The sequence below is a fragment of the Anastrepha ludens genome, chromosome 3 (assembly GCF_028408465.1).
Source record: "Anastrepha ludens isolate Willacy chromosome 3, idAnaLude1.1, whole genome shotgun sequence".
Classification (NCBI taxonomy): domain Eukaryota; kingdom Metazoa; phylum Arthropoda; class Insecta; order Diptera; family Tephritidae; genus Anastrepha; species Anastrepha ludens.
The window spans coordinates 18,909,441-18,929,903 of NC_071499.1; the positions used below are offsets into that span (position 1 = coordinate 18,909,441).

A 20,463-nucleotide genomic window follows, 5' to 3' on the forward strand; every position below is an offset into this window, starting at 1 on the left:
TAAAAGTAACAGCAAATCTCAGAACAAAAACGAAACAAGATTTTGAATGCAAATAAGTCCAGAAAATATGCAGCGCTCTTTTATGAAGCCGAAATGCATAAATTCAATGCAGTGAAAAGTTATTAAAAATGAGTTAAAGAGAAATGGGCAGTCGCAAGAAAAACAAAATAAACTATGAGAACACCAATAAAATAATGTGTTTATTTACAACAAAAAATGGAAAAAAATTGTAAAACAAGTATAGTAAATTATAAATGGAACGGTGAGCGTAACGTGATTTCGTGAAAGTCGTGTTGGCAACACTGCCATGGTGGCGTAGTTGACGGTCGTAAAATATTAGTTGATGATGATTGAAAAGAAATGTGGAACAGCAGCAAAGAAAGGCAAGCAATAGAAAAGTGATTGTAATACTTTATATTTATTTATAAATTGGGTGATCCAATAAGTGCGATAATCAATTGGCGATTTACGACTTTGAAGTTGAATAGCTCTTGGTTATGGCACAGACTATCTCGTGACACAAAAGAGTGATTCCAAGTCAAGTGGTCCAAGTATGCGCGACATTGTCGTACATTTTTATGAAAATTGGTTTATTTGTGCGCTTGTGTATAATAAGAAGTAAATTGAAAAACTTTTCCAAAATTTTTTTTAAGTTTTTAATAAAAAATATACTTCACAAAATTTTTTGCTTTGGAAAAACTCTCGCTTTTTTGATCAAGAGAGGGCATTTTGCTCTTAAATAAGAGATCTCTAGGCAGATAGGTGGGATGGCTGTCACAATGACTCATCTACACCTTTCATAGGTCCACTGTGATACCACTGGAACTTATCCTTACCCTATGGGTTCCTTTTCAAACCATCCGGTAGTTTAAACAAACGAGCAAAGCTTCGTTAGTTTTAGATGCGCTATGTCCGCTACATCAATTAAAAATGCCATGTCAAGAGTGCAGAGCCTCCTTGTCGCTAAGCTTTCACACTCACATAAAAGGTGTCTGACTGTTTCCTCTTCCTCTGTATTTAGACAGCTTCTACAGAAATCGAAGTACGGGAGTCCTAACCTTCTAGCGTGGCTGCCTATTAAACAATGGCCAGTTAATACACCTATCATTTTTCTTACAGCTTCTCTGTTAAATCTTAACAAGCTTTTAGATCGACCGCTGTTCCATTTCGGTCATGTCTGGCTGCTTAGTTCGCATGTTGAGAGGTTTTGCCAGCTTGTATTTACCTTGTTGATGGTTTCCCTATGTATCAGTAGTTTACAAGTAGCTAAAGGAATGGGTATCGGCGTCATATTCACTTGGAGGTCGAACGTTGTACCGGTTCAAGCAAGTTCATCTGCCTTGCAGTTCCCTGCTATATTCCTGTGGCCTGGCACCCAGATAAGGGGCACCTTGTAGCACTTAGATACGTCATTTAGTAGTTTAAAACATGCTATGACTGTTTTTGAAGAGTGTGTTTTAGAGTCTAGCGTTTTTATTGCTGCTCGACTGTCCGAGTGATATTTGTGGATAATGCTCTCGTTTTTATTACCGTAAGTCTCTCTTTTATGGCAGTGACTTCCGCCTGAAATACACTGCAACGATCAGGTAGGCGAAAAGATCGGCTAAAGATCGGAGTTTATCGGAGTAAACACCTCCACCTATTCTGTTGTCTAGTTTTGAGCGATCTGTATAGATGTTTATATCATTTTCCCTAACAATAAGCCCATTATCCTATTCCTCTTTGGAAGGAAATACTGTGAAAGAGATCCCTAACTACGAGAGAAGCAACACATGGACTGAAAAGTCCCGGACGCAACACACAGATGACACTAGTTTTATTGCATTCACATCTTTTTTAATTAGTACTAACCTTAAAAATATAGCTGTTAAAATTTCATGATATTCTATTCACTAGTTCGTGAGTTATTGTGCTAAGAGCGACGCTACTTTTGTTAGTTTCTAAAAAATGGAAAAAAAATGTTCGTGCTTTAATTTGTCACAGCTTCTTGATGGGGGAAAACACCGTTTAAGCGAAATAGCGGCTTGGGAAGGGACTACGCCTCAACAGAAACCACAATAAAATTATGGTTTGTTGACTTAAAACCTGCTCGTAGGGACACCAATGATCCGATGATGCCAATCCAGTGGACATCCACATGCGGCGGTAACACCAGAAAGCATCAAAAAATTCCACAGCATCATTTTGAATGATCGAGAAGTGAAGTTGCGTGAGTTAGCTGACATCGTAAAGATATCAAAAAGGATATAAAAAAAAGGCTATATCTTGCATGACCAGTTGACTATGAGAAAAGTGGGTGCCGCTTATCGTTTGCTCACTGTTGGCCAAAAACAGTAACGTCACAAGACAATCAAACTCACTTGCCATTAACTACATGAATTGAAGTTCGAATTGCTCCCACATCCCCCCTATTCGCCAGATGTGGCTTCCAACGACTACTGGCCGTTCGCAGACCCAAATTTTGTTCGCCGGTAAGAAATTTCGCTCGAATGAAGAGGTTATCGCTGAAACTGAGGCCTACTTTGAGGGAAAAGATAAATCGTTCTAAAAAAGTGATATTGAAATGTTAGAGCAGCGCTGGAATGCAGTTGATAAATAAAGCTGATTTTGAACAAAAAAAAACGTGTTTTCTTTGTAAGGATCAGGACTTTTCAGCCCATGTGTTAATAAAAGGTAAACTAAGATTAACTAAATGCTGAAATTTTTGATATTGAGTTTTCTATAGTGACTTCACTCGCTTTTTTCGCTTTTGTTTGCCATTTATAAAATTTTTTTTTGTAATTTTTTTTTAACTTTTAGGGAAAAATTTTTTTTTTAACTTTTAGGGGGAAAAAATTTATTTTTTATTTTTTTTTTTTAACTATTAAGGAAAACTTTTTTTTTTAATATTAGGGAAATTTTTTTTTTTTTAATATTTGGGAAAATTGTTTTTTTTTGTTTGTAACTTTTAGGGAGCAATTTGTTTTTAATTAACTTATAGGGAAAACATTTTTTTTTTAACTTTTAGGGAAAAATTTGTTTTTTATTTTTTTTTAACTTTAAAGGAAAATTTTTTTTTTTTTAATATTTGGGAAATTTTTTTTTGAAATAGTTGGGAAATTTTTTTTTTTGTATGTAACTTTTAGGGAGCAATTTGTTTTTAATTTTTTTTTTTTACTTTTTTTAACTTTTAGGGAAAATTTTTTTTTAATTTGTTTTTTTTTTAACTTTTAGAAAAAAAAAATGTTTGTTACTTTTGAACAACACGTTCATTTGTAAGCAGATACATGATATTTTTCACTGATTTGATAAAAAACCAACAAAAACAATCTTAGAGGTCGGAGGTTATTTAAAAACAAAAACATGTTTTTCTAAACATTTTGAAAAAAAATGCAGTTTATTTTTTGAAAAAAATGCTTTTCAAAATGAATATATACATATAACCCTAAAGTTTATAAATAGTTTTGAAGTTAACTCAATGCTGAAATTTTTGATATTGAGTTTTCTATAGTGAACTTTTTCGCTTCTGTTTGCCATTTATAAAAAGAAAACTATTTTTATTTTTTAACTTTTAGGAAAATTTTAAGAAATTTGTTTTTTTAACTTTTAGGGAAAAATAAAAAAAAAAATTTTTATTTGTTTTTAAAATTTTATGGAAAAATTAAAAAAAAAATTTCTGAAAGGACGACGCTACGCTACGATTGACAAGATAAAGACGGCATCCAGGAGGAGCTGAACAAAATAAAAAAAATGATTTTTTGAAGTGCTTCGAAGATTGGAAAAAACATTGGCACAAGTGCATCATATTACTTATTGAAGAGGACAAAATAGATATTAATGAATAAATAAATAATTTTTGAAAAAACACAAAATTCGCGATACTTTTTGAACACTTCGTACTTGACTTTGTACCTTAAGCCAATCATTTGTTGCGACTTTTGCAAAATATTCTTAATGAACTAAAGTTGATTTGAAGTTGAGTCCCGTAAAATGTATGTCAACCAGGGGTTTTGCTCAAAAATCGCAGAAGCTGCATTCTGGCGATATAATGGCTCAACCCGATAAATTATAGAACAAAAATCTAAAAAAAAAACAAAAAAAATAAAAAATTAGAAAGATATACAAAATTGCCTTAAAATTTAATACTAAATAATTTGCTACAAAGCTTTTCCGAATACCCAATAAATATTTTTATTTACTCAGATGAGTGTGACGTGAAAATGTATTCAGCTGGCACACGGAAAAAGTGATAGATCGAAGGCGTGAAAGCAAGCATTGAATTAACATATTTTCTGCTTATTTTTTCCTGTTTTCCTACTGCAATACCCACACGTGGGTGTATTAGTGGTGTAGTCAAAATTTCCATGAGAAAAAAATTAAAAATGTGCTCAAAGCCTGCTTTCACGCAGGCCAACAACAGAAGCTGTTTGTAGCGTAACAAGTTTTTATAGAGTGGATCAAAAAATATCAAGAAGGTATGTGCGACACTTTCATATATTAGAAGGTGATTTCGATAAAGCAACAAAAACAACAACAACAATATTTACATGCATTTAGTTTTTGCAATTTTACTTTTTGACACCAACTCGTTTGGATAAAACCTTTTTTCCGCCAGCCAGTTCTTCAAATTAGGGAACAAATAGTCGTGAGACGGAGCCGAGGGAGACAAAACTGGAGTGTAGGAGGGATGTGAAATGGGTTGGAACCTTATTTCCATTAATTTTGCGTGAGTTGGTGAGTTTTCGTGATAGAAAAGGAAAATCACTCGACTTCCTCGCTTCCAACGAATGCCAAACACAAAGAAATATAAGCCGATCTGGCTGAAACTTGGTGTGTGCTCTTCCAAGAGATGCTGCGAACTAAACATAACTCCGAAACGCACCAGTAGTGCGATCACTCTTACTTTACACGGACTTTCGAAACGACGTGACAGCGAGTTCGCCTGAAAATCTCTGAAAGCAAAGTGTAAGAACTGTCCTTCTAGCCCATCTACGTGTATACAAATTTGGTACTATGGGCTCCAAACTGCCTGTCCAACCTAACACATTACCTTTCGCCATATTTTACATCATTTATGAAACTCTAAACACTGACCGCATTAGCTATTGAATACCTTCATCATTTACAGGAGCTTTCCAGATGCATCTGATTGTCGATTGACGGTCATGAACACAAAAACTAATTAATAATACACCAACTGTTTTGGTGCGGTAAAGGAAAATGCAAGCTGTAGCGTCGTAAGAAATGCAAGCAAATAACAGCGAACGAAATCAAATTAAAGCGCGGCACTGAAAAGCGGCCACAGTGTAGCGAACGAATAAATGAACGAAGCTAAATGATGAATGATTATTTGTTGCAGCGGAACTACTAAAACAATCAAAATTAAATAAATGATTGAAGGAATGTTTATAGGTATAAAATATGGGCGCTGAATGATGCACATACATACCTACATATGTACATATACAGATCACAGAGAGTATTAACGGGCAACAACAACTAACCACAAAGGCAATTTGTCTTGGAAATTGTGCTTAATACTTTTATGCGTGAATATCGGAAGAGAAATGAGCTGTAATTGGTGCAGTTTAAAAGAACCTTGCAGGAATAAGCTTAAGTAGTGGAAAAATGTATGTTTTAAGCCTGGTGGAATTTACCCCTTTAAACTCATTTAGCTGAAGAAGCCACTTATCATTTGAATGCTTAAAAGCAAAAGCAATTGCTGAGTTATCTGAAGACGGCCCAACTCAGCTGGCTTACTGTGGGTCTTAGGCCCACAATGAAACAGTTTTTAACAGTTGGGAACGCAGAGGTTAGTAGATCTCTTTATACAGGTTGGTCTATCAAGCGTTTGAAATTTGAATTATGCACTTTTTAGGCTTTTACATTTCTTATGCATCAGAAATGTGATTTTCTGCTAGAGTTTTACAACATGAGCTGTACTTCGCTTGAACAAGTATGAGAAATAGTAAAATCGAATATCGAATATCGAAAATCAGAAATGGAATAACTAGCCGAAACTATGTTATTAAGTGTCCGCCAAGACATTCGATAATTTTTTGTTGGGTGCTGTTAAGGATAAATATCAAGCGGCCATGAAAAGATTTTTCAAGAATTGAAATATCAAATTAAATTGCAGTTTGAGAGATAAATGGCGAAACTAGCAAAATTGTACTGAAAATTGGGTTGAAAAACTGGCCAACTGTAAAGACAAACGTGGGATTACTGAGCAAAGTCTCAGTTGTTAATAAATAAAGTAAGAAAAAAATCCGACCGGGTTGGTTTTCCAGAAATGGTGAACAAAATTTTTTCTAAACATTTTAATCAAAGAAAAAAAACAATTTTTCTCCTAACAAAAAAACAAACAATATTAAAACAAAATTACTCAAAGTTTTCCAAAACAAAAATTCAATTTAATTTTGAAATCAATTTAATTTTTTTCCGAAAAAAATCCTTTTTATAAAAAAAAACTAAATTGTTTTTCAAAAAAACAAATTAAAAAAAATTTAAAATTTTTTCTAAAACAAAAATTTCATTTAATTGTTTGTAAATGCAAAATCCGACCGGGTTGGTTTTCCAGAAATGGCAAGCAAAATTTTTTTTAAAAAAGTTAATCAAAGATAAAAAAATTTTTTCCTGCCAAAAAAAAAAAACAAATTAAAAAAAATATTCAATTTTTTCCAAAACAAGAATTTTATTTATTTTGAAACTAATTTAATATTTTCCCAAAAACAGTTTTTTTTCTTAAAAAAAAAATTAAATTTTTTCCCAAAAAACCAAATTAAAAAAAAATATTCAATATTTTTCAAAACAAAAATTTGATTAAATTTAACTTTTTAATTTAATTTTTTACCCCAAAAAAAGTTTTTTCTAAAAAACCAAATTAAAAAATATTCAATTCAAAAATTTAATTTAATTTTAAAAATAATTTAATTTTTTTCCAAAAAAATGTTTTTCCCTTAAAACAAACGAAATTTATTTTAATTTTTTCCAAAATATTAAATATTTAATTTTTTCCAAAACAAAAATTTTATTTAATCTTAAAAATAATTTAATTTTTCCCGAACAAGAAATGTTTTTTCTAAAAACAAAAACTAAATATTTTTCCAAAAAACCAAATTAACAAAAAAATATTCATTTTTTTCCAAAACACAAATTTGAGTTAATTTTGAAAATATTTTAACTTTTTTCCCAAAAAAAATTTTTTTCTAAAAAACCAAATTAAAAAAAATATTGAATTTTTTTCCAAAACAAAAATTTATATTAATTTAATTTTAAAAATAATTTAATTTTTTTCCAAAAAAAATGTTTTTCCCTTAAAACAAACGAAATTTATTTTAATTTTTTCCAAAATATTAAATATTTAATTTTTTCCAAAACAAAAATTCTATTTAATCTTAAAAATAATTTAATTTTTCCCGAACAAAAAATGTTTTTTCTAAAAACAAAAATTAAATATTAATTATGAAAATAATTAAATTTCTTTCCCAAAAAAATTTTTTTTCTGAAAAGAAAAATTTAATGTTTTTCCAAGAACCCAATTTAAAAAAAAATATTCAATTTTTTCCAAAACACAAATGTAATTTAATTTTAAAAATTCTTTTAATTTTTTCCCCAAAAAAAATTTTTTTTCCAAGGAAAATTAAAATAAATTTTTTTCCAATTTTTTATCATTCATTTTTTATTATTTTTTTAATTTATTTTTTATTACTTCTTTTATTAATTTTTTTATTTCTGGTTGCCTCTAGAATATCCAGATTTATATTTTATTTCTTACAATCAGATGACTTTAAGAATTTTGAATGAAAACACACAAAAAGAGGGAATAAATCTCGAAATTAATATATAAATATTTTTTTTTATTTTTTCGCCTTATTTCTTATTGTACTCCAGCCCACAAAAAACCAATTTTCAAAAAAATTTCTGACTATGGATCATTTGACATGGGCAAAATTGAATTAAAAGAAAAAAAAAAATGTTTTCAAAAAACAAAAAAAAATTTTTTTTCAAAAGAAAATTGTTTGACAAAGTGTATTTTGCCCTAAAAATATAAAAGAATTTGAATGTTAAAAAGAACCGAGAATATTTCACTTTAGGTTAGGTTGACCTGGCTGGCTGAAAGCCATCACATAGACCCGCTTAATATTTCATTTTAGAAAACTATCAAATTTTTTAAAATTGAATAAATCTCAAAATTATTAATATTTTTTTAATTTTTTCACCTTACTTTTCATTATGTCCAGCCTACAAATAAACCAATTTTCAAAAAAATCTGATGCAATGTCCACAATATTTGGATCACATGACATGGAGTCGCTCACCAGTGAATTTACCTGCAGGGCATACGCATTTATTCGCATAAGTCCACATGTATGTGTGTGTGTGTGTGTGCGCAAAGCAAAAGGCTTTGAAATTATTACACTAAAGTATATTTGGGGGCATAATGTTTGTAAATATCTGCTTGTTTATTTCAATGATTTTATGTAGGCGCGACCGGATCATCATTTTGTTGTCGTTGCTCATTTCTTGTTGGTACACTGCTGTTGATGTTGTTGCTGCAATGTCACTAGGCATTTCAAGTGAAAGCGCTGCACAAAATGATTAACATTGTTTGGATTACTTTTTATTTGATAGTCTTTGTTTTCAAGTAACTTTGTCAACTTAAGTCTTTCCTTAGGCCCACACACGCCAATGATGCCTCAATAACAACACACACTCACACACATATGCATGTATGCATGCCCATAGAAATGCAACTGCCAGTGAGCGTAATAAATCTAGAGGCTGCGGCAAAATCAGTTGGCGAAAATAAATAAATAATAGGGATTTTTACAACAGGTTTGACTGATTGGTGCTGTTGCCGCTTGTAAAGCCGTCGTCTACGTTGGCGGCCAAAAGTTTGAACCTCCTGCCTCGTCTTCACATGACAGACAGTGTGAAACATCTTACGGTGCATAGGCGTTAGGGAAATAATGTTTATAAGCTGGTCGTGGAGAATATGTTGGGTTGCTGCTTGCGTGTGAAATTGAAAGTGATTTGCTTACATACTAACAAACAAATGCGTGAGTGTATCGAAATGAGTGGACGAGTGTTTAGACCAATAAATTTGTGAAAGTGAAATTTTTTTCAATAGAATATGAAACTTAAAAAATGAAAAGACGGATTTACGAATTTATACGGATTCTTATGATTATAGAGACAAATTTGTTATATTTACAATGTGTGTGTATGTATGTATGTGTGTACTTTACTCGTAGCTGGAAGTATTGTTTGTTATCTTATCTAATGTTTTTTTCATACAAATGAAATGTGTAAACGTTAGTAATATTGAGAGAAAAATATTAGTAAAAGCCACTACAATTAGGTTTACAATTTTGTTATGTATATTTTGAATATATGACTAGGAAAATAAATATATGTACATATATACACCTTTTGTGAGACAAGTAAAAAAATATTAGTTCTGATTTTTCGCTTTATTTCTGCAATGTCATAATCGAGGAGGTCGGTTGCTTTTCAAAACTACTTTTGTTAAGTATGTACATTGTACATAATATAATTTTCTGCCCTAAAAATATATTTTGTTATTTATTTAAAAAAATTTTAGTTCGTTATTTCTTAATTTTTAAATTTTATACCATTTTTTTATTTAACTTTTTTCTTGAATTATTTATTTTTAATTTAATTTTATTGCTAATTTATTTTTTTTATTAATTTTCTCCCCTAAAAATATATTTTGTTATTTATTTAAAAAAAATTTAGATCGTTTTTTGTTTATTTTTAAATTTTATACCATTTTTTTATTTAACTTTTTTATTGAATTATTTATTTTTAATTTAATTTTATTACTAATTTATGCTTTTATCAATTTTCTCTTTTAAAAATATATTTTGTTATTTATTTTAATATTTTGTAATACGTTTTTTGTTAATTTTTTAATTTTATACCATGTTTTATTTAATTTTTTTATCAATCTAGGGAAGAAGCTGGAAATATAGTTTCTTATCTATTTTAAATTTTTGAATACGTTTTTTGTATATTTTTAAATTTTACACCATTTTTTGCATTTTATTTTTTGTTATTTTCTTTTTATTGCTTTTCTAAAAAAATTAAGATTTTTTCTAATAATATACTTTGTTATTTATTTAAAAATTTTTAATACGTTTTTTATTAATTTTAAAATTTTATAAAATTTTTATTTTATTTTATTTTTTAATTTAATTTTTTATTATTTTTTTATTAATTTTCTCCCTAAAAATATATTTTGTTATTAATTTTAAAATTTTTGATTGCTTTTTTTCAATTTTCTCCCTAAAAATATATTTTGTTAGATATTTTAAAATGTTTAATACCTTTTTAGTATGTTTTTATATTTTACAGCTTTCTTTTATTTTAATTTCCATCCCTAAATATATATTTTGTTATTTATGTGAAAAAATTTTAATTCGTTTTTTGTTTATTTTTAAGTTTTATACCATTTTTTTATTTCGCATTTTTTTAACTATTTATTTTTAATTTTATTTTATTTTTTACTTATTTTTTTACCAATTTTCTCTCCTAAACATATATTTGGTTATTTAGTTTAATTTTATACCATTATTTTCTTAATTTTATATCATTTTTTAATTAATTTTTTTATAAATTTTCTTGCCTAAAAATATATTTTCTTATCTATTTTAGAATTTTTTGATACATTTTTTGTATTATTTTATTTTTATTAATTTACTCCCCTAAAAATATATTTTGTTATTTATTTTAAAAATTTTTAATGCGTTATTTGTTTATTTTTAATTTGTATACCATTTTTTATTTAGTTTTTTTTTATAATTTTTCGTCCCTAAAAATATATTTAATTTAATTTATTTTTAAATTTTTTTGTACTTTTTTGCATTTTAAATTTTATGCCATTATTTCATTTTTTTCATACATTTTCTTCAATCAAAATGTATTTTGTTATTTATTTTAAAGTTTTTAATAAGTTTTTTGGTGATTTTTAAATTTTATACCATTTTTAATTTTATTTTTTATTATTATTTTATCAAATTGCTCCCGTAAAAATATATTCGGTTATTTATGTTAAATTTTTTAATACGTTTTTGTTATTTTTTTAATTTCATACCATTTTTTTATTTACTTTTTTTATCAATTGTCTCCTCTAAAAATATATTTATATAACATTTTTGCATACGATTTTTGTAGTTTTTAAATTTTATACTATTTTTTATTTAATTTGTTTTTTAAATTAATTTTCTCACCTAAAAATATATTTTGTTGTATATTTATTATTATAGATTTTTATTTGTTATGTTTTTATTATCTATTAATTGTTATCATTAATTTTTATTCGTTTTTTTTATTATTTTTTTATTTTTTATTTATTACTTTTTAACATTTTATTCATTTTTTTTATTTGTTGATGTTATCAGATGAGCTTAAGACTTTTTAATGAAACCCCCTTTTAGGTTCCCACTATGAGTGATTTTTTGAAGTGAAACTGCTTTACGCGCGTCAGAGTATAATTTCTAGGCCGCGACACACGAGCCAGCATTACGAAAAACCGTCACGAAATGTAGATATAAGCCTGCGGCAAACAAGCTATTCTCTTTTTCCGCTATTCTATGTCTCCGCTTCGTAGTGGAACATTGATGTAGACGATGGCTTAGCAATGGCGCCGTTGGTAAACTAGTGCATATAGATTATGACAACGCTGGAGAAGTGAGTTTTGTATGGCTTGACTTTCCTGGTACTCCGAAAACAGGACAAAAACTTCGAAAGAAATGCAGTGCACATATGACAGCTACAAAACGTACACATTTTCCTGTAGTTTTTGCATGTACCAGTACCATACACAAATCTCAGGGCGGTACATATTCTGAAATAGTCTATGAGTACGATAAAAAGCAGTCACAATCGCTAGTGTATGTCGCACTGTCACATGTCACTTACATTGATGGATTGTTTATAATTACACGCAATGATGATTTGAGATTCTACCATGGCGGCCATGGAGACCATAACCAACAATGACATCATTACAAGCAGAATTTCGAAGACTGTCGATGAATTGTTTGGAAACTCTTGATCAACAAATAATTCAATTCATACAACAAAGAGAAGGATTGTCGTTATACTCTTTTAATTATCAAAGTCTACGTGCTTATGCTACTGACGTATTGAATCCACTTATGGAAAAATGCAATATGGTAGTTTTTCATGAGACTTGGTTGCGTGAAGACGGGGAAATCAGTTTACCAAATTGTAACTGCATCATCCAGTGTAAAAGAAGTAATGCTCGAACCGGAGGAGTCGCTATCTACCACAACAAAAATGATACCGTGAATGTCCTAACACCACACTTACTATTTACCGCTGTACAGTCAACATCAAATGCAGCTAGAGCAGAAGATGTCGGTGATATTTTTATTTCTGTGTGCCGTGCGAACAAATGAACAAAACATAATTAGTAATTGTGGGTGTCTACATAACTCCGAATTCATATATCAACGACATTATCGCATTTTTACATGGTTCCTTATTAAGATACACTCGAGATGGTGGTAAACTTCTTCATCAACGTGACGATCTGAAACCTCTCATATTAACTGGAGATTTCAATGTAAATTTTGCATATTACAATTCCATGAAATTAATAGAATTTTTAGAACATCAACTGAATTTACAAATGAGTAATGACCGCTATATTTCAACAACAAAATCAGGAACAACGATAGATGCCGTATTTTCTCGCTATATCGACACAATCGAGTCAAGAACATATACATACATATATCCTATTTCAGTTACCACAAACCGATTGTATCCACTGCTGCTATTGCACCATCAATACAAAATGTACAGGCTATTGAAGCACCGACTAATGTGCAAACTTCAGAAATAAATTAATAATAATATTATCCACTATTATTGTATGTAATTTTATAAAAAACCATTTCAATCCTGATAAAAATATTTAAATTTAATCCAGAAATTAAGAAGTTTCACTTCAAATATGCGCACATAGTGCGGCTGGCCCTTTCTTTTTGAATTTTTGTTTCCCTAATCGATTGGTCTATGCTTTATGAAAGCTTAAAAACATGAACCACTTCTTGAACAAAAATTAAGGTAACAAAATAATACATATGCTATAACGGCCTTTAAACAAATAATTCGAATGGATTAATATTTTTTCGCTAATCAGTGCTCACATGCCTGCCCTCTGGATCAACAAACAGCACAAATTGTTTGGTTGCCTACTCCGACTTGTCAGCTTGGTTGTTGTGATGTTGAAGAACGTAATAAACTCTTTAATTTTTTACCTCCATTTCGGAACGTTGCAACCCCTAACTGGCTACATAAAACGCAAGGCTGTCAAATAAGTGTAATGCTAGTTTTAAATCTGCTTTTACCATTCGGTAGGGTGCGGGTGGGAATCCCACTGGGAGGAGGAAGCACCGAATAGACAGAACATATTTTTTTCTAGTAGCAGTTGCCTCTCGGCATTCAATGACAAATCTCCGAGTGTATTTCTGCCATGAAAAAGCTCTTCATGACAAACCATCTGCCGTCGTTCGGAGGAGGTATAAAAATGAAGTACTCGAATAAATTTTTGAATTTTTTTCAAACACTTTTTTTTATTTAAAAATAAATAAATGCATTTTTTTACGTTTAACAGTTTTTGAGTGTATATAGTATTTTAAGTTTTAAAAATATTTATAAATTTATATTAATATTAATTTCTTTAAGTGATCAATAATGCAATTTGAATAATCTCCGATTTTGAATTGCATTTGCATTTTAATTTTTACATCAGAGATGTTCAGCCTAATTTAATTATAAAATCTTAATTAACACGAATATGGACAGAAGCTCTTCACAGCTGCAGCTCAACAATAAATCGCTTTTATTGGCTTAACCGGGCAAACAGTAGCCAGTTGGTCTAATTTAAACAAAGAAAAAAAAAGATGTTTTTGAGCGGGCGCCTATCAATGCAATAAATGCATACAAATACCTGAATGCATGTGTGTGTGTGTGCCTATGTCTGTATACTAATGCATTTTCAGGCAACAATGGACCACCAACAAACCAAAGAGCCGAAACAAGTGCCAACTAGCGCAGCTGGCCAAACCCATTTCCATTATCCAAATGGGCAAATAATACAAATTTGTATTAATGAAAAATTCAAAACTAATAATAATAATAATAATGGCCGCAGTACGAATTGTCGGAATGACAATAATCAACTGCAGTGAATGGAAGCACGAAAATTGACTCGAACTAGTTGGACATGTGTGTGTGTGTGTGTGTGTGTGTGCATGTGTTTATGTGTCAATGTGTTTTCATAAAATACTAACTGGCAAAGCAGCCGCAAATGGCAAACGAGCTTGTTTTAAATTGGTAATAACAAAAACAACTGATGAAATTAAATAAAAATGCCATTTGTTCGGTGAAAAAATGCAAATGCAATTCAACAGTTGTCGCCTGTAGGCAAACAGAGCAGCAAAAGCCAAAAAAAACCAGCAAAAACTGCAGCGACATTCAACAACTCAGCCGCAATGCATTCTGCAGATCTGGCACTAGCCACCAAGTGCCAACATTTGCTGCACAACAAACACCTCTGCAATTGCCCACTCATACGCGCAGCAGCTGTGGCAAGTGCATGTGTGCGTGTGTGTGAAAAATTTAAATTTGAATTTGAAACTCGTGCGACACATACGCTCGCTGCCGCCGTCTGCGGAGTGTTGTTGACTCGTTCACAAGGCATTGCTCGTTATTTGCTTTTTGGGGGGTTTTATTTCGTGTAGATTCTGAAGGCTGATAGCGCGCAAATGTACGACACGCGTTCGAGTAAATTTCAATCAGCAAGCAGCAACAGTAAACAAAATTTAAGTTGCAACAGTTGTAGAGGCAAGTTAACGTACAAGAAAAAAAAAAAAAAAAAATGCCAGCTTGTACACTTGTGTTTAAAATAAGAGAAGCGGCACGAATAATTTTTTTTAATATTTTTTATAACTTTTTTTTTCAGGTTTTCGTAAAGGTATATATTTCAAAGCTCCAAACTTTGTACAAAAAGTTTAGGTAGGTAGGTATAGTGGTTGTCAATTAACACATCTAGGCCCGATGTAGGCCCATTGTGATACCATCAGGGCTGTCCCCTCTCCTCACTCTACATTGTCCTCATTGAACCAACCTGTGGCTTTAATATGATATATCTAACATGGCTTGTTATTTTTAAATTGGCTACTTCTGCCAAGTTATTCAGGGAACTTTTTCCTAAAATATTGAACCTTCTTCTATCCAGAGCCATGCACTCGTAAAGAAAGTGTTCTATAGACTCTTCTTCTTCAATGTAGTTGCAGCTTCTGCGATAGTCGTTATAAGGTGCTCCCAATCTACTGGCAATCAGACAGTGCCCTGTTAGAACCCCAAGAAGAATTCTTATGTCTTTCCTGTTCAGATTCAAAAGTCGGTTCGTGCGACGTATGTTCCATTCTGGCAACGTCATTCTACTTATTGCACAGGTCATGGACTGAGTCCATAGCCCGTGGGCAGCTCTGATAGTGTGTTTGTCTATAAGCATCTTACAAGTTGCTAAAGGTATGGGTATGTTCGCTTTGTCTAGTTGGATGGGTAATGTGGTGTCCAATCTCGCTAGTTCATCTGCTTTGCAGTTGCCTACTACAGGTATGTCTGTCTCTGTGGCCCGGCACCCAATGCAGGTTTATTACAAAGTACTGTGACAGTTCTGTCAAAACGTCGATACATTCATTTACTGTCTTCGAGTTAATATTAGGCGATTGTAATGCTTTCAGGGCCGATTGGCCATCTGAATATATATTTCTCTTTTGTGGTAAGATCACTTTTACTACAGTGATCTGGTAGCCGGAATGAAATGTTGGCACTCATTTCGTAAGAGTGAAAGCCTCTACCTACTTGTACATTTAGCTTGGAACCATCAGTATAGATACTGGTTCCACTTCTATTGTCCATTACCCAATTGTCCCAATCTTCTCTCGTTGGGAAAGTTGTTGTAAAGGATGCAGCTCTACAGAGTTACAAAAGTCTGTGGATTGATGTAAGAAGGGTGAATACTTTCTAAGCGTTTTACTGTTGTTCTTTTCTCAAGTGTTGGTCACCAAACTGAGACACCATATGTCACAAAAAGTTTAACGAATTAAAAAAAAATCCAACGTTTTACTGAGAATTTTTCGAAAATTTTAAGATAATCAGTTTTATAACCCATTCACCTTATTCTTATTATCTATACCCCTGCCTACAAACAAACCAATTTTCAAGAAAGTTTACGACAATGTCCAAAATATTTTAACTAACAATTTAACCTAGACGTTCTCTGCCTCAGATTGGGAATTGGTTGCAAGCCAAATTCTTTCAGTAAATTTTCCGAGTTGCTTACAAATTACAGAATATCTGAAACAGAAGCATTCTTAATTTCATTCGGACCCATTTGATATCGTTTAAAGGTGTGCAATCTTCTCTTTTTCCAAAGAAATAAAGTTGCACAAAGTATGATCTGTGGGTTCATCACCCTCCGGATCATCATCCTCCACCCTGTCTCATTCCCAATCTGAACTCTTGAGACCTGGCAATTTAAGTAATAGTGACAGTGGCCTGCCAGAATGCCAACCATTTTCCTGATGTCTACTTTACGCATGTTGTGCAGTTCCCTATTGTAGGTAAAAGGTCTTATTAGCCTTTTGGCTCGACGGAGTTCTTGTGCGACTTCCCAATGGGTAATTCTTTGTGTATTCTTCCAACTATTTACCCTACATTTAGCTTCTGCCCAGTTGGTATGTTTCTGGGTTGTTAAAATCTGCTGCCGACCCCCCTCAGGCCCAATAGAACTTGTTCAAACCATGTTAGTCCTGGACGTCCTCGAGCTTTAGGCGCAACGTGGTTGCGTGACACGATTGATTTCTGGGGGCGGTCATCTCTCGCGCGCATGTCCTCGCCATTACATATCTGCAGCTCTTTTCGAATACTCTTAGACACGATTCATCTTTAGAAACAGTAAAAACCCTACAACAGTAAAAAACCTACGTACAAAAAAAAAGAATAATTCAAACTTGGAAAGTCATCGCGCTACTAGTATCTTGCACAGAAGTGTATGTATGATTGTACACATGCAAATGTGCAAATCAAGTACGTACCGATAATTTCAAGAAAATGGAAAACTAATACTAGCGAAAAAACTTCAAATTAGCAGCAACTTGAGTGGCCCGTAAATGCTTTGTATGCACACTTCGCACTTCTTCCGCCCCACAGTAGGAAAATTCCACACAAATTTGACCATTTTGAATATTAGTTCAAGTGAATGATGTAAGGAATGCATTATGTTTACACACTCTAAATTTTGTTGTATGTCCATGGAAAAGCTTGGGTATATGGAAACTCGAATTTAATATCCATCTATCCGTCCATTTTCTTTTATAATATTTTCAAAATGTTTAAAAACACTGCCTATTCTGACACTCTTCGGAAGCAATACGTGAGCTATAGAAAAACCCTGCCGAACGTCAAACTCAGGTGACTATCAGCTGTTTAGCATAAAGCCATCGCTTTCGAATGCAGTGGCTCTCGTTTTTCCATTTAATCAGTAGAGTCATAGCCTTCATTTGCAAGATGGGGTACTGATAAGCTGCACGTCAAAAGAAAAAGTACGTAACGAGAACGTGTCTAACTTCAAAAATGCTTGAGGTGTTTGCAGTGTGGCCATATGTCGCCTAGCTGGGCTAGAAAACTCGATAGAGGAATGTGGGAAATGTGGCGACTATTGACACTTTGCTAAAGACTGCGAAAATAATATCTCCGAAAGAAGACCCACAATAACGCTTAAACCCACCGACCCCATGATGAGGGACACTACTTAATAGCGAAGTTCTATCTTACATGATCGATGTAGTAACCAGTAACAACTGACTCCGTGGTGAATGTTGCAAATAGTTTAATGTTTAATACCAAATTGTGAGATTTCTATGGCATCAAACCAATGAGATCAAAATGATTTGACGCTAAGCACAAGATGCAGCGGAGCAGAAGGAGACCCTACTGAAATTCTGGTATCGCAGCACTCATAAGTGTTTCCCTTTCAGGCGCGACAATGCCGAAAAACATAAGATAAAGTAATAATTGTTAAAAATTACTGCTAAGAGTCGTTTTACAACTATTATCGATTATTTAAAAAAAATTGAATGGTTAGAAAGAATCTGGCCGATGGTGAAAAAAATATTATTATACGCAAAAAAAAAATCTTTTTTTAATAAAGTTTTTTCTAAGAATTTTTTTTTAAGTAGGTGCGAAGAGTCCTTTTAAAACTCTAATTAAAAAAAAATTGAATGGTTAGAAAAAATCTGAGCGTTGGTAAAAGCACCACAAATAGCAAAAAAAAATTGTTTTCCAAAAACTTTTCAACAAAAAAATTTTATCATATTTTTTTTCTAAGATAAATTTTGCAATTTTTGTAAGAAAAATATTTTTTTTAGTAGGTGCTAAGAGTCGTTTTACAACTATTATAACTATTATTTAAAAAAAATAGCTAAAAACAAATGTTTTACAAAAAATTTTCAAGAAAAAAAAATTTATCATACAAAAAAAGTTTTTTTTTCTAACAAAATTTTTTCTAACAATTTTTTTAAGTAGGTATATTTTAGTAAAAAAAAAATCTAGCAAATTTCTAACAATTGTTTTGTTTTTTATTTAATATAAAAATAACTGAAACAAAAAAAAATAACATACAAAAACAAAAATTTTTTTTCTAATAAAGTTTTTCTAACAAATTTTTTTTTACGCAGGTATATTTTATCAAACAAAAAAATATTTGTTTTACTAATAAAATGTTTTCTAACAATTTTTTTGTTTTTTAAGTAGGTATATTTTATCTTATAAAGGAAGAACAAAAATTATAAAAAATGTGAAAATACCTTAAAATATTTGGCCTTAAAAAACCATGCCAAAATTTTAAACATTGAATAAATTTCAGAATTATTAAACTTTCTTCAAAATTGTTTCGGTTTACTTTTCATGATACCCAACCCCACAAATAAACCAATTTTCCGCAAATTTCAGACAATATCCAAAATACTTGGATCACTTGACATGGATGCCCATGGATCTACAATTCCACAATCAGCCCCATATCAGCTATACCAAAACACAACCAATAGCCTCTGTAAGCTTGGCAAATTCCTTCACTGTACGCCGTCCGAAGAATGTCTCCATTCTACGGGTGATATCTTGCGGTACTCAGGTACTTTGAACATTACAAGCACATTGTTGTTGGCCTCTACTAAAGTGTTCGTTAAAAAAAAAAACAAAAAAAAAAAATATTGTCGGCATTTCTATTGTTTCTTTTGGTGCTGGTGTTTTTGATGTTGTTAATATGAGCTCGTAATTGAATTTAGTGGCGTTTTGTTGCTTTTCTTTTGGTTTTGTATTGCATTCAAATTGGTTGCATTGCTGTGTTGATTACTCTGCTGAAATGTGGAATTGCTTACCACATTTCTGAAGGTTGAATTGCATTCTACGTATTTCCATATTTACATACTTATTTGAGTAAATAATAAATAGTAATAAATTTGTGGTAGCGTTAAGTGAAAGGAAATTTTGGAGCGCATTTGCGGAGGCCCTGGTGTGGTGCAGGCGTCTGTGGCATGGCATATCAGAATTATTTGCAACTTGAACCAATAGAACATTTGAGAACAAAGATTTTTTTTGCATAATTTCTTCCCAGCTCTTGACTGAGACATTTGCTTTTCGGACTTTTGAAAAGGAAACCTTTATCGAAATTGATCTTTTCTACCAAAGACAATCTCAATATTGATGATTTTGAATTTAAAGTTTGTTTATTTATTCATTAGTCAACAGTCAGGATTCTTACTGACTATTAGATAGGCAGATACAAGCAAAAACCTTAGGACAAGAGTGTCATACCCTATGATCAAAAAGCACCGGGAAGGTGATGTTGAATGTTTTCTTCGATTGCCACGGCGTAGTGCACCATGAGCACCTTCCATCGGGCCAGACACTCAAAAAAGAATATTATTTATCCGTTTTGAAGCGTTTGAGAGATACTATACGTCACAAACAGCTGGAAATATGGGCTAACAATTCTTGGATTATGCATGATAATGACCCGCCATCGTACCGATCCCAAATTGTGCTGGCTTATTTGAACAAACACCTAGTTAATACGATCGTCCAAGCACCGTATTCACCTGATATGACCCCGTGTGACTTCTTTTTGTTTCCCAAGTTGAAGTTACCACTTTGTGGAAGGAGATTTCAGTCGATAGAGGAGATCAAAGAGAATGCGACGAAGGAGCTGAAGGTCATCCCTTTGTCGGCCTACCAGGGGCGCATGGAGGACTGGGTTAAACGTTGGCACAAGTGTGTTGCTTCAGACGGGTCATATTTTGAAGGAGATATAGTAAATTTGCCTGAAATTTAACTCTGTTTTGTTTTATTTAAACA

The 20,463-nt window shown here is 31.6% G+C and overlaps 1 protein-coding gene across 1 annotated transcript in view; it reads right to left on the minus strand.

Moving 5' to 3' along the window:
• Positions 1-20,463, minus strand: part of LOC128856581 (integrin alpha-PS1) — a gene marked incomplete at its 5' end in the record, with an annotated part of 75,254 nt that overhangs the window by 39,758 nt on the left and 15,033 nt on the right. The window lies entirely within an intron of this gene.